Genomic DNA, 15,348 nt, shown 5'->3' with positions numbered 1-15,348 from the left:
TACCTTTTAAATGATAATTAACTGAAACCCTCAGCTGCTGACAGGTGTTGATGACATACCTTGATGCGGACAGCTGAAAATGTGTGCCCCGACCGACTCGAACCCGGGATCTCCTGCTTAAATGGCAGACGCTCTATCCATATGAGCCACCGAGGAGACAGATAAATGGCGCGACTGCAAGGACTTATCCCTTGCACGCTTCCCGTGATACCCACATTCCCAACTGCCCACAATCTACATACGTTATGCTGCTAATAGATACTTTACCCATCCACTCATTACTCGCACCCACTAAGGTATGTCAACAACACCTGTCGGCAGCTGAGGGTTTCAGTTAATTATAATTTATTCTAGAGAAGCTGACGGTCATCAATGGTATCTGTTCTATCGAGAACAGTTACTATCTTCACATATATATTTACATATAGTTTCATGGCTACCCGGCCATTGACCTTCGTCTGTGCGAATCCGCACAAGTTGCCCGAACTCTTACGGAATCGTCACCTTAGTGTGCGCAAGTAATGAGTGGATGGTACTTTACGTATATAGATTGTGGACAGTTGGGAATGTGGGTCTCACGGGAAGCGTGCAAGGGATAAGTCCCTGCAGTCGCTCTATTCATATGTGTCCTCGGTGGATCAGATGGATAGAGCGTCTCCCATGTAAGCAGGAGATCCCGGGTTCGAGTCCCGGTCGGGCCACACATTTTCAGCTGTCCCCATCGAGGTATGTCAACAACACCTGTGGGCAGCTGAGGGTTTCAGTTGATTACAATTTATTATAGAGAAGCTGACGGTCATCAATAGTATCTGTTCTTTCGAGAACAGTTACTATCTTCATATCTGTACCTTTTGTTCGCGTACGTATCGACGACGCAGTGCTTTTGCCTTTCGGTGAGTCATCTCCTTTATTCCTAAATAATTCGTAATTCTCAACCAGAACTTTTCGTATATGTATTATCCTCTATAAACATTGGTTTCCTTAGCCAACGTACGCACGTAATTGAAATCATTGTCAAAGGCACAGTTCTCGTGATGTTCAGCTAACTTTGTTTTAGCCGCGTGTGGCGTTCATTTTTCTTAAAATGTCCTTTAAACAGTTCTTCCCGTTTCGCTCAGACCAAGAGATCTGCATATTATTCTTCCACAGAATTTTGCTGGTGCGGTCTGTCTCCCCAGAAACATTCCTATTAGCATAACCATTATTTCGTTTAATAGCCCTGTCTATGGACAAACTATCGTAACCATTGACCTTCACTGTATTCTTTAAGAAATGCAACTCCGAGCCAGGACGTTGTTGCCGCTGATACGGAAGACAAGTGTTGAGCACTGCTTGCTTGTGGGCTGGATGGTGGTGCGAAGTTTAGTCTAAATACCTACTTGTGTTAATGGGCTTTCTACACACTGTTGTTGTTGTGGTCTTCAGTCCAGAGACTGGTTTGATGAAGCTCTCCATGCTACTCTATCCTGTGCAAGATTCTTCATCTCCCAGTACCTACTGCAACCTACATCCTTCTGAACCTGTTTAGTGTATTCATCTCTTGGTCTCCCTCTGCGAATTTTACCCTCCACGCTGCCCTCCAGTACTAAATTGATGATCCCTTGATGCCTCAGAATATGTCCTACCAATCGGTCCCTTCTTCTTGTCAAGTTGTGCCACAAACTCCACTTCTCCCCAATTCTATTCAATACCTACTCCTTAGTTATGTGATCTACCCATCTAATCTTCAGCATTCTTCTGTAGCACCACATTTCGAAAGCTTCTATTCTCGTCCAAACTATTTATCGTCCATGTTTCACTTTCATACATGGCTACACTCCATACAAATACTTTCAGAAACGACTTCCTGGCACTTAAATCTATACTCGAAGTTAACAAATTTTTCTTCTTCAGAAACGCTTTCCTTGCCATTGCCAGTCTACATTTTACATCCTCTCTACTTCGACCATCATCAGTTATTTTGCTCCCCAGATAGCAAAACTCATTTACTACTTTAAGCGTCCCATTTCGTAATCTAATTCCCGCAGCATCACCCGATTTAAATCGACTACATTCTATTATCGTCGCTTTGCTATTGTTGATGTTCATATTATATCCTCCTTTCAAGACGCTGTCCATTCCGTTCAGCTGCTCTTCCAAGTCCTTTGCTGTCTCCTATTAACTGTTATCCCTCTCTTACCTTCCGTCTTCACAATAGCTCTCCTGCGTACCTTGCTGATCTTTCTCTCTTGCAGGTAAGTTACGCAGAAAAATCTCTGTAAAGTTTGAGATGCAGTGCATAGGTGCTGTCAGAATTGAAGTTGCGAAATAAGAGTCCCGTATCGTGTTTCGATATCTCAGTCGGTAAATGCAATTCTCGCTTCAGTGGTCCGGCATCTTCCTGCCAATAACTTTAGTTTTACTACCATATCGATCCGTATGATTTGTTGCCACTCGATCCAGACTCCTATTGGTGCTATGACGACCGCTGTCTGTACCACAGCCCATGAGATACACACAGCACCATGCGGATACTTTGCCGAGCTTTCACATTCACACACGAGCGGTGTAACCAGGAGATCTCGTGCGTCAGTTATGTCACTGACCACCTTTAAGGCTTAACCAATATCGCTCTTTTGTAGCCACATTTGGTACCAGTGGAAAAGTGGGGTACCAGCTATCTCACTCTCAGCACCTGCCTCATTTCAGCACCTTCAAAAACTTTCCCAAAGTCGTTGGTATGCGAACATATTGAAGCTTTTTTTAAACATGCAACTCACCTTAAACTTCCACGAGACCCCTTACTGTAGCTCACTCATACCCACTTGGCCATTTCTGTTAGTCGGTCATACTATCCATTCCCAGTTGCCCTTTCTCACTCCCTCATTCGGTGCAGCTCATTGTTGTTATCTCTTTGTGTCTCTCTGTCATCTACATCATCTACATCTACATCCATACTCCGCAAGCCACCTGACGGTGTGTGGCGGAGGGTACCTTGAGTACCTCTATCGGTTCTCCCTTCTATTCCAGTCTCGTATTGTTCGTGGTAAGAAGGATTGTCGGTATGCCTCTGTGTGGGCTCTAATCTCTCTGATTTTATCCTCATGGTCTCTTCGCGAGATATACGTAGGAGGGAGCAATATACTGCTTGACTCTTCGGTGAAGGTATGTTCTCGAAACTTTGACAAAAGCCTGTACCGAGCTACTGAGCGTCTCTCCTGCAGATTCTTCCACTGGAGTTTATCTATCATCTCCGTAACGCTTTCGCGATTACTAAATGATCCTGTAACGAAGCGCGCTGCTCTCCGTTGGATCTTCTCTATATCTTCTATCAACCCTATCTGGTACGGATCCCACACTGCTGAGCAGTATTCAAGCAGTGGGCGAACAAGCGTACTGTAACCTACTTCCTTTGTTTTCGGATTGCATTTCCTTAGGATTCTTCCAATGAATCTCAGTCTGGCATCTGCTTTACCGACGATCAACATTATATGATCATTCCATTTTAAATCACTCCTAATGCGTACTCCCAGATAATTTATGGTATTAACTGCTTCCAGTTGCTGACTTGCTATTTTGTAGCTAAATGATAAAGGATCTATCTTTCTGTGTATTCGCAGCACATTACACTTGTCTGCATTGAGATTCAATTGCCATTCCCTGCACCATGCGTCAATTTGCTGCAGATCCTCCTGCATTTCAGTACAATTTTCCATTGTTACAACCTCTCGATACACCACAGCATCATCTGCAAAAAGTCTCAGTGAACTTCCGATGTCATCCACAAGGTCATTTATGTATATTGTGAATAGCAACGGTCCTATGACACTCCCCTGCGGCACACCTGAAATCACTCTTACTTCGGAAGACTTCTCTCCATTGAGAATGACATGCTGCGTCCTGTTATCTAGGAACTCCTCAATCCAATCACACAATTGGTCTGATAGTCCATATGCTCTTACTTTGTTCATTAAACGACTGTGGGGAACTGTATCGAACGCCTTGCGGAAGTCAAGAAACACGGCATCTACCTGTGAACCCGTGTCTATGGCCCTGTGAGTCTCGTGGACGAATAGCGCGAGCTGGGTTTCACATGACCGTCTTTTTCGAAACCCATGGTGATTCCTACATAGTAGATTTCTAGTCTCCAGAAAAGTGTAGTAGAAAATCCTATGTCACAATCACTGTCCTCTTCGTTCTCTCCTACTATGAAGCCTTCTCTCACTATAACTCTCTCACTCTTGTCCTCTCTTACGAGGGCTGTTCAGAAAGTAAGTTTCGTTTTATCACGAGACGGAAACCGCAGTGAAATGTTTTACTTGTAACAGTTAGCTACACCTTCCAACTACTTCTCTACGTAGTCGCCGTTCTGACTTAGACATCTTTCGTAGCGTTGTACTAACTTCCCAGTACCCTCATCATAGAAGGCAGCCGCCAGTGCTTTCCGCCGATTCTCTACGCTAGCCTAAAGCTCGTTGTCTGTGCCAAAATGTTGTCTTCATAGCCAGCGGTTCATGTGAGCAGAGATGAAAGTCAGAGGGAGACATTACGGGCTGTATTGTGGGTAATCAAACATTGGCAACTGAAAACGATCTTCATTGCCCCTGCAGTATGCGGCTATGAATTGTCTCGCAAAGAAACCGCACAACAGTTATGTAATGTTGGCTACATAGCTTCAGGCGAAATTTCTCACCAGGCCCTCGTACTCGGCGGGAGTCACTATTGTTCAATGTATCTTTATGTGCTCCCTGTGAGATCAGAAATGAGAAGAGCGCCGTGATGCCATCTAGGGTCATACTAGAGACACTGTCCAACACACCTGTGCAAAGCTTTATCGGATTTTCATAGTCGTTTCCATTTCGCGACCGATCGGAACTTACTTTCTGGACACCCCTCTTATTATTAATGACTTATTCCTTCCGTGCTACTGTTGTTGTCTCTTGTCTCTTCTCACTGTCACTACCTTTCTCTTCTTCGTTGTTAATTTCATAGGCTCATTATCACTGCCACTCACCCACCTCCACTTTGTCTTCTTCTTAATTCCTCTCTGCCTCTCCCCTCCCCCCTGCCCCTCCCGGGCACTGTCTCCTTTACTCTTTTTCTTGCACTGTTCTGTCACTGTCAACTATGTTCCACTGCCACTGTGTCCCTCTCTTTCTGTAACTGTGCCTTTGTCTCCTTCGCTCTTTCTATAACACAACCACTGTTTACCATCGTGCAGTATTTGTTACTCTTCCATCTCCTTGCCACTGCCTCTGTATCCTTCTCTCTTACCGCACGGAGTAGCCGCGTGGTTTGAGGCCCCTTGTCACGGTTCGCGGAGGTTCGAGTCATCCCTCGGGCATGGGTGTGTGTGTATTGTCCTTAACGTACGTTATTTTAAGTTAGATTAAGGAGTGTGTGAGCCTAGGGACCGATGACCTCAGCAATTTGGTCCCATAGGAACTTACCACAAATTTCCAATTTCCTTCTCTCTCAGCATACAAAAGCGCTAATATGTTTTCATGCCAAAGTTTTTGGGAAAATTTTTAAAGGTGCTGAGGGAGGTACAACGAGGCAGCTGGTACCCCATTTTTCAGTCGTAATCGTTAAAAAAATAGAAACATATCGCATTTTTGTGCTCTGATAGGAGCATTTTCCCACTGGTTCCCTTCTTTTCCCCGCTCATATGAAAAGAAATGTATTGGTCAGTAAAATCTAGATAGTTTTCTTATGTGAAATTGAAATAACACAGAACTAATTTTACATCTCAGACCGGATTCTACGTGGTTTAGTACTACAAAATTAGTTTTCGCCTCAGACCGGATTTTGCATGTCTATTTTAAGTGAGTATTTTACGTGTACAGGTAAGGTAACTTCTAACCTGTATCTCAATTACGGATAAAGATAAGACATCTGGATTTTAGGAATACATCGTGAAAATTACAGCCATTTGATGTGTATAGCCGTCTCGGAATCCGTGGCTGGGTTTTCATACCAAGAAGAAAACGAGTTTTTGGAGTGTTTCTCGATAACGGATAAAGATTTTAGAAAATGGGGAGATGGTTCTTCTAGATAAATGCCTAGGGAATATATCGTTGCCAGCCGGTGTGGCCGAGCGGTTCTAGGCGCTTCAGTCTGGAACCGCGCGCCCGCTACGGTCGCAGGTTCGAATCCTGCCTCGGGCATGGATGTGTGTGATGTCCTTAGGTTAGTTAGGTTTAAGTAGCTCTAAGTTCTAGAGGACTGATGACCTCAGATGTTAAGTCCCATAGTGCTCAGAGCCATTTGAAAATATCGTTAACATTTGAGCAATCTGCTGTGTTTATTTCTTATTTAGATTTCCCCTCATACTGGAGTTCACGTGTAGACTTGGGTACCTTTGAACCTCTATATCTTGGAAACATGTAGATATCAAGAGAGTTTTCAAAGTTGTTCGAGAAAGGGATCTTAGGGATGTATAGTAGATACTTCAGCCATTTCTGTGCGTAGCCGTCCTGGAATCCTCGACTGAGGTTTCGTCCGCTGGTGGCGGCGAAAATAAAATAAAAAACCCTTTTTCTGGTGTTTTCCGACGAACCGTAAGCCTTCGTAAGTCCCTTGAAGCCCACGTAGAACACATAAGATGCAAAAAGACCCAACCGACTTGCTCCATTTGCCTATGCAGGAGAAAGTGTGTAATATCCGTGAATTGATACTGTGCTGTTGGGTGGTTATAGTAAGTCAATCCTTCTGTTGGTTATACAAATGGTCCCTAGCCCAAGGAATGTGCAAAACACTTGAATCTACCCTTTTATCATCAATAGAATCCGAGATATAAACACCGGAAAACCTCGTTTTTATCGTGGCGTTTTGGAACATTTTAGGTACGAATGCTTTGGTATGTACACCGTTAACATAGCTTAACGTATTTCTAACAGAATCAGTGTCAGTAAGAAGGTGAACGATTAAACAGAAGAAATGTAAAATTGGATAATATCTCTCATAAGGGGCTTGTTACACGATTATTACTGATATGACGTGACATTACTCACTCTGACCTCTTCATCCACAACGCCGTAAAAGCCCTTAGCGGTGTTGGGATTGGAAGATCACACTGTGCAACAAGAATATTACAGCTGCAAAGACCCATTGTCCCGTGCACTTAATAGGTCGTTAATGTATGAGGGTCTAGATTTTATCTGCCCTTAAACACACTACGTGCCGTTCCATTTCTGTAACGACGGGCAGCCCTATTCAGCAAAGCTGTTATTTCGCTAGCTAGTAGTCTCCAGAGCACAGGAGCCTGCAGCTCCGTAGACGGAAGATACGCTGCCAAGAGCATCTAGAATAGTAACTCCAGTATGGCGATTTCGTTGTCCTGCTTCGTTGTAACTATGCTGTACTGAAGAGTCGTGTATCGTTCCGTGTCCCATATGACCATTTTCTTCGGGCGTATAATACTCTTAAGAATGTGAAAAGATAAAAGTAACGTCTTTTGCGCAAGCTCGTAAACAGTCAGAGTATTGACCTGGTTGCAGGTAGAGCGGAGCCCTTCTATTCACCACGGCACTAGAAGGGGGAGGGATGGCATATCCCTCGAACGCACCGGCTTTTATCCCCCGGGAAAGATATCCGGTACTCATTTGACAGCAGGCTTAGTGAACCTGGGTCTGTCCTATAGGGACTGGATCGAGGAAAAATCCCTGCCCCTATGCGGGATGGAACCCGGGACCTCCAATGTCTCTGTAGTGCTCTACTCGCTTGAACATCACGGCCACGTGTCTTAACAACCTGCATTGCAAATAGTTGACCGGGTTGTTTCTTGTCTTTATGGGAACGGAAAGTGGAGCTGAGCCAGCAATACAGCTATTTTAACCCTTAACTCACGAGGTGTGGTCTCTCAGACCGGGCGGAAATTGTCGAACTCGCTCTCCAAGGCCAGTTGTGGTGGAATGCTTCTATACTCACCCAATCCTCGTTAAATTGCCAAGCCTAGAATGTTTTGTTGTCGGTTGCGTTATCGCCATCTGTGTTTACTGTTGACAAGTGTTATTGATAGGTGTTGGAGTCATCTAGACCGCGCCTCGTGAACTACAGTACGTACCTGTTTTTTCAGTGCGGTACCGTATAGCTCAAAGTGTGTTAGCAGAGGTCAGTCTAGTGGCAGCCTTAGCTGACTTCCCAGGTCACGTGATCTGTGAGTGTGCGATTATTTTGTGTGGGGAGCACTCATGCCTAAGGTGCATCGTAAAAAACATCATAGTTTTCAAAAATTGCCAACTTTCCCGAGTTTGATGAAACTGTTATTTGGTCTATGAAGGAAGGTGTAAGTGATATGCACTACTGGTCATTAAAAGTACTAAACCACGAAGATAACGTGCTACAGACGCGAAATTTAACCGACAGGAAGAGGATGCAGTGATATGCAAATTATTAGCTTTTCAGAGTATTCACACAAGGTTGGCACCAGTGGCGACACCTACAACGTGCTGACATGAGGAAAGTTGTCAACCGATTTCTCATATGCAAACAGCAGTGGTGCCTCGTGTAAGGAGGAGAAATGCGTACCATCACGTTTCAGACTTTGATAAAGGTCGGATTGTAGCCTATCGCGATTGCGGTTTATCGTATCGCGACATTGCTGCTCGCGTTGGTCGAGATTCAATGACTGTTAGCAGAATATTGGATCGGTGGGTTCAGGAGGGTGATACGGAACGCCGTGCTGGATCCCAACGGCCTCGTATCACTCGCAGTCGAGATGACAGGCATCTTATCCGCATGGCTGTAACGGATCGTGGAGCCACGTCTCGATCCGTGAGTCAACAGATGGGGACGTTTGCAAGGCAACAATCATCTGCACGCTGCATCACAGACAGGAGCGCTTGCGATGGTGTACTCAACGACGAACCTGGCTGCACGAATGGCAAAACGTCATTTTTTCAGATGAATCTAGGTTCTGTTACAGCATCATTATGGTCGCATCTGTGTTTGGCGACATCGCGGTGAATGCACATTGGAAGCGTGTATTCGTCATCGCCGTACTGGCGTATTATCTGTAGTGATGGTATGGGGTGCCATTGATTACACGTCTCGGTCACCTCTTGTTCGCATTGATGGCAATTTTAGCAGTGGTCGCTACATTTCAGATGTATTACGACCCGTGGCTCTACCCTTCATTCGATCCCTGCGAAACTCTACATTTCAGCGGGATAATGCACGACCGCATGTTGCAGGTCCTGTACGGGCCTTTCTGGATACAGAAAATGTTCGACTGCTGCCCTGGCCAGCACATTCTACAGATTTCTCACCTATTGAAAACGTCTGGTGAATGGTGGCCGAGCAACTGGCTCATCGCAATAGGCCAGTCACTACTCTTGATGAACTTTGGTATCGTGTTGAATATGCATGGGCAGCTGTACCTGTACGTGCCATCCAAGCTCTGTTTGACTCAATGCCCAGAAGTATCAAGGCCGTTATTACGGCCAGAGGTGATTGTTCTGGGTACAGATTTCTCAGGATCTATGCCCCAAATTGCGTGAAAATGTACTCACATGTCAGTTCTAGTATAATATATTTGTCCAATGAATACCCATTTATCATCTGCATTTCTTCTTGGTGCAGCAATTTTAATGGCCAGTAGTGTAGATCAAGAAATAAACGAGAATCACTATGATCTTACATTAGCCAGTGACCACATTACTGCTATCAAACAAGAGTATCATTCAGAGGGAGAACTTCAGGAAAGTTGTGATGGAGATCCGTCCGTTTCTTCAATGAAATACTTAAAGTGTCTGTTAAAATCGAATGTGTTCTGAGTGGTGATAAGAAAAATGTAGTTCCCAGCAATGAATGTTAATTTGACAGACTTTCTATTTGTACTTACCGGGTGGAATTTTTATGCACAAATTTAAACCTGGGAATTTAGTTTTATTTGCTACAGAGATCGTATAATTTTTCAGAATGTAAAATTCAGTACTCTAACAGTCTATTTATGTGTACTATTCAAAAGAACCACCCAAAATTGTGTTTTTGTGTGATAAATAGTAAAATGCTGTAGGGTTTGTTTAGTGCAGTAAAATAAACTAGATGCATTCAAACAACACTTAAATAATTGTAAAAATAAATGTTATATAGCTTAAATTAAACTGATATTTGCCTTAAATCTCGATTTAAAAGTGGGGGTCCCAGAGATCCCACCTCGTGGCATACTTTACAGAAAAGCCACCTCTCGAGTTAAGGGTTAAGTGATCAAATTTGCCTTATTAGGTGTACAATTCAAAAGTCAACGCATTTTTAGGACTTTCTCAGTAACTGAAGGGTGCAGATCCTATGCACTATTAAACACACAGAATAATTATGCACATCTTTCTACAAATTCCCTAGCTGTGGCCTATTTCATGAAGATCATAAGTATCTCATCAAAAATTATGGCTTATTTTTTTCTAGTCACAATGAACCTAAGGTCTTGTCTTCTAACTAAACTAAACTAAACTCCGTCCAAACAGGCCTTGGAAGGCCCGATGGGACTGACCGACCACTGTGTCATCCTCAACCACAGGCGTCACTGGATGCGGATATGGAGGGGCATGCGGTCAGCACACCGCTCTCTCGGCCGTATGTCAGTTTACGAGACGGGAGCCGCTGTTTCTCAATCAAGTAGCTCCTCAGTGTGCCTCACAAGGGCTGAATGCACCCCGATTGCCGACAGCGCTCGGCAGACCAGATGGTCACCCATCCAAGTACTAGCCCAGCCCGACAGCGCTTAACTTCGGTGATCTGACGGGAACTGGTGTTACCACTGCGGCAAGACCGTTATAAATCTCAGATAATCGATTTAGTGCTATTTCCGTCCTTGTTTGTAAATTTACGGCTTATTTATGAAGACCTTTTATCACACCTGTATAAACTTGCGTCTTCCTAACCACTGCGTTTTATTTTAGAATAACTTTACAAACTTGGTACCAAGACTCACATCTCTCTGGTGTTCACAGAACACACGTCACAGTAAACGCATTCGTCCGAATGAAATATGGTCCTGCTGTTCAAGTAATTTGTCATCTGTGTTATAGGTAACGTGCATGGTGAGGTGACAGAAGTCATTGGATACCTCCTAATATCGTGTCGGACAACTTCTTTTTGACCAGCGTAGTGCAGCAACTAGACGTGTCAAGGACTCAACAAGTCGTTGAAAGTCACCTGCAGAAATAGTGAGTCATGCTACCATCATAGCGAACTATAACTGCTACGGTCCCAGGTTCGAATCCTGACTCGGACATGGACGTGTGTGATGTCCTTAGGTTAGTTAGGTTTCAGTAGTTCTAAGTCTATGGTGCTGATGACCTCAGATGTTAAGTCCCATAGTGCTTAGAGCCATTTGAACCATTTGAACTAGAACTGCGAAAGTCTTGCTGGTGCAGGATTTTGTGCACAAACGGGTTTCTCGATTATATCCCATAAACGTTCATTTGGTTCATGTCGGGAGATCTGGGAGGCCAAAGCATTCGTTCGAATTGTTCAGAATGTTCTTCAAACATATCGCGAACAATTGTGGCCCAGTCACATGGTGCATTTTCATCGATAAAAATTCCACCATTGTTAGGGAACACGAAGTCCATGAATGGCTGCAGACAGTCTCCACGTAGGCGAACATAACCATTTCCAATCAGCTGTACCAGAGTACCCCGTCCATTCCACGTACACACAGCCCACACCATTATGGAGCCACCACCGCTTGCACAGTACCTTATTGACACTTGGGTCCATGGCTTCGTGGGGTCTGCGCCACACTCGAACCCTACCATCAGCTCTTACCAACTGAAATCTGGACCCATCTGACCAGCCCACAGTTTCACAGCCGTATAGGGTCCAACTGTTACGGTCACGAGCTCAAGCGAGGCGCTACAAGCGATGTCTTGCTCTTACCAAAGACACTCGCATCGGTTGTCTGCTGCCATAGCCCATAAACGCCAGACATCGACGCATTGTCCTAACGGATACGTTCGTGGTCCGTCTCGCATTGATTTTAGCGGTTATTTCCAGCAGTGTTGCTTGTCTGTTAGCTGTGACAACTCTACACAAACGCTGCTGCTCTCGGACGTTATGTGAAGGCCGTTGGTCACAGCGTTGTCCGTAGTGAGAAGTAATGCCTAGTATTTGGTATTTTCGGCACACTCTTGACACAGTGAATGTTGGAATATTGAATTTCGTACTGATTTTCGAAATGGAATGTCTCATGCGTCTAGCTCCAACTACCTTTCCGCGTTCAAGGCCTGTTAATTCCGTCGTTCGGCCATAATCACGTCGGAAACTTTTTCACATGAATCTTCTGAGTACAAATGACAGCTCCGCTAGTGCACCACCATTCTATACACAGTGGGGCAAATAAAAGTGGCCCGGAGAACAGTACAAAGAAACACAACAGAGGAAAGGAAATACAGTACTAACCTGACCATAATGGATGTTGAAAGTGACCACCATTCATCTCTTGGCAGTTTTGGGCTCTGGTCAGAATGTTACGAAGGCGAATCGAAGCTAGACTACAGAAATTGCTGCAGTCTCATCCGAAATGTTCTTCTACAACTCTTGAAAGCTATGAGGATTGTTACGATACACCTTAGACATGAGTACTCCCCACACAAAGTAATCGCACACTCACAGATCAGGTGACCTGGGCAATCAGCTAAGGCCGTCACCAGACTGACTTATGCTAACAACTCCGTCAGGTGTGAAGAATGTGTAAATGAGTTCTAAGATTCGGCCATCTGAATGGGCAGTTGCTTCACCCTGCTGGACGTAGCTGTAGGTCATGCGGTATGGTTATATGCATACATTCACATCCAATCGTATCCACAGCTGCCGGCCACTTTTACACTGAAGCGCCAAAGAAACTGGTATCTACATCTACATGGATACTCTGCAAATCACGTTTAAGTGCCTGGCAGAGGGTTCATCGAACCACCTTCACAATTATCTATTATTCCAATCTCGTATGGCGCGCGCAAAGAATGAACACCTATACCTTTCCGTACGAGCACTGGTTTCGCTTATTTTATCGTGGTGATCGTTCCTCCCTGTATAGGTCGGTGTCAACAAAATATTTTCGCATTCGGAGGAGAAAGTTGGTGATTGGAATTTCGTGAGAAGATTCCGTTGCAACGAAAAACGCCTTTCTTTTAATGATTTCCAGCCCAAACACTGTATCATTTCTGTGACACTCTCTCCCATATTTCGCGATAATACAAAACGTGCTGCCTTTCTTTGAACTTTTTCGATGTACTCTGTCAGTCCTATCTGGTAAGGATCCCACACCGCGCAGCAGTATTCTAAAAGAGGACGGACAAGCGTAGTGTAGGCAGTCTCCTTAGTAGGTCTGTTACTTTTTCTAAGTGTCCTGCCAATAAAACGCAGTCTTTGGTTAGCCTTCCCCACAACATTTTCTGTGTGTTCCTTCCAATTTAAGTTGTCGTAATTGTAATACGTAAGTATTTAGTTGAATTTACGGCTTTTAGATTAGACTCATTTATCGTATAACCGAAGTTTAAAGAGTTCCTTTCAACACTCACGTGGATGACCTCACACTTTTCGTTATTTATGGTCAACTGCCACTTTCCGCACCATTCCGATATTTCTTCTAAATCGTTTTTCAGTTTGTTTGTTTTGATCTTCTGATGACTTTATTAGTCGATAAACGTCATCTGCAAACAACCGAAGACGGATGCTCAGATTGTCTCCCAAATCGTTTATATAGATAAGGAACAGCAAAGGGCCTATAACACTACCTTGTGGAACGTCAGAAATTACTTCTGTTCTCCTCGATAACTTTCTGCCGATTACTACGAACTGTCACCTCTCTGACAGGAAATCACAAATCCAGTCACATAATTGAGACGATATTCCATAAGCACTCAATTCCACTACAAGCCGTTTGTGTGGTACAGTGTCAAAAGCCTTCCGGAAATCCAGAAATACGGAATCGATCTGAAAACCCTTGTCAATAGCACTCAACACTTCATGTGAATAAAGAGCGAATTGTGTTTCACAGGAACGATGTTTTCTAAACACGTGTTGACTGTGTGTCAATAGACCGTTTTCTTCGAGGTAATTCATAACGTTCGAACACAATACACATTCAAAATCCTGCTGCATATCGACGTTAACGATACGGGCCTGTAATTTAGTGGTTCGAATCCTACCTCGGGCATGGATGTGTGTCATGTCCTTAGGTTAGTTAGGTTTAAGTAGTTCTAAGTTCTAGGGGACTGATGACCTCAGAAGTTGAGTCCCATAGTACTCAGAGCCATTTTTTTGTAATTTAGTGGATTACTCCTACTACCTTCCTTGAATATTGGTGTGACCTGTGCAACTTTCCTGTCCTTGGGTACGGATCTTTCGTTGAGCGAACGGTTGTATATGATTGTTAAGTACGGAGCTAATGCATCAGCACACTCCGAAAAGAACCTAATTGGTATACAGTCTGGACCAGAAGACTTGTTTTTAGTAAGTGATTTAAGTTGCTTCAGTACTCCGAGGATATTTACTTCTACGTTACACATGTTGGCAGCTGTTCTCGGTTCGAATTCTGGAATATTTACATCGTCTTCTTTTGTGAAGGCAATTCAGAAGGCTGTGGGTAGTAACTCTGCTTTGGCAGCACTGTCTTCGACAGTACCTCCATTGCAATAGGCAAGCGTATTCAAATACAGATATATGTAAACAGACAGAGTACAACGCTACGGTGAGACAAGGTGCGTCTGCCGCAGTTGTTAGATAGGTTACTACTACTGCAATGGCAGATTATCAAGATTTAAACGAGTTTGAATGTGGTGTTACAGTCGGCGCACGAGCGATGGGACTCAGCGTCTCCGAGGTAGGGATGAATCGGGGATTTTCCCATACGACCCTTTCAAGAGCGTATCGTGAATATCAGGAATGCAGTATAACATCAAATCTCCAACATCGCTACGGCCGGAAAAAATACTGCAAGAACGGAACCAACGACGACTGAAGAGAATCGTACAACGTGACAGAAGTACAATCCTTCCGTAAATTGCTGCAGACTTCGATACAGGGTCATCAACAAGTGTCAACGGAGTTGAAGGCCCACTCGTGTACCCTTGCTGACTGCACGACACAAAGTTTTACGCCTGCGCCCGTTAACACCGACACTGGGCTGTTGATGGCTGGTAACATGTTTCCTGGTCGGATGAGGCTCGTTTCAAATTGTATCGAGCGGATTCACGTGTATGGGTATGGAGAAAAACTCATGAAACCATGAAACTCATGAAACCATGGACCCTGCATATTAGCATGGGACTGTTAAAGCTGGTAGAGGCTCTGTAATGGTGTGAGGCGTGTGCAGTTGGAGTGATATGGGACCCCTGATAAGTGACATGTAGGTAAGCATCCTGT

General features: G+C 44.2%; 1 pseudogene; it reads right to left on the bottom strand.

Annotated features, from left to right (window-relative positions):
• Positions 1 to 10,639: 10,639 nt before the first annotated feature.
• On the bottom strand, positions 10,640 to 10,757 carry LOC126472362 (5S ribosomal RNA; annotated as a pseudogene).
• Between the last annotated feature and the right edge of the window lie 4,591 nt (positions 10,758 to 15,348).

This window comes from Schistocerca serialis, chromosome 3 (assembly GCF_023864345.2).
Source record: "Schistocerca serialis cubense isolate TAMUIC-IGC-003099 chromosome 3, iqSchSeri2.2, whole genome shotgun sequence".
Taxonomy (NCBI): Eukaryota; Metazoa; Arthropoda; class Insecta; order Orthoptera; family Acrididae; genus Schistocerca; species Schistocerca serialis.
The sequence above is the reverse complement of the archived record's forward strand: the minus strand, read 5'-3'. Positions and strand labels throughout refer to the sequence as shown.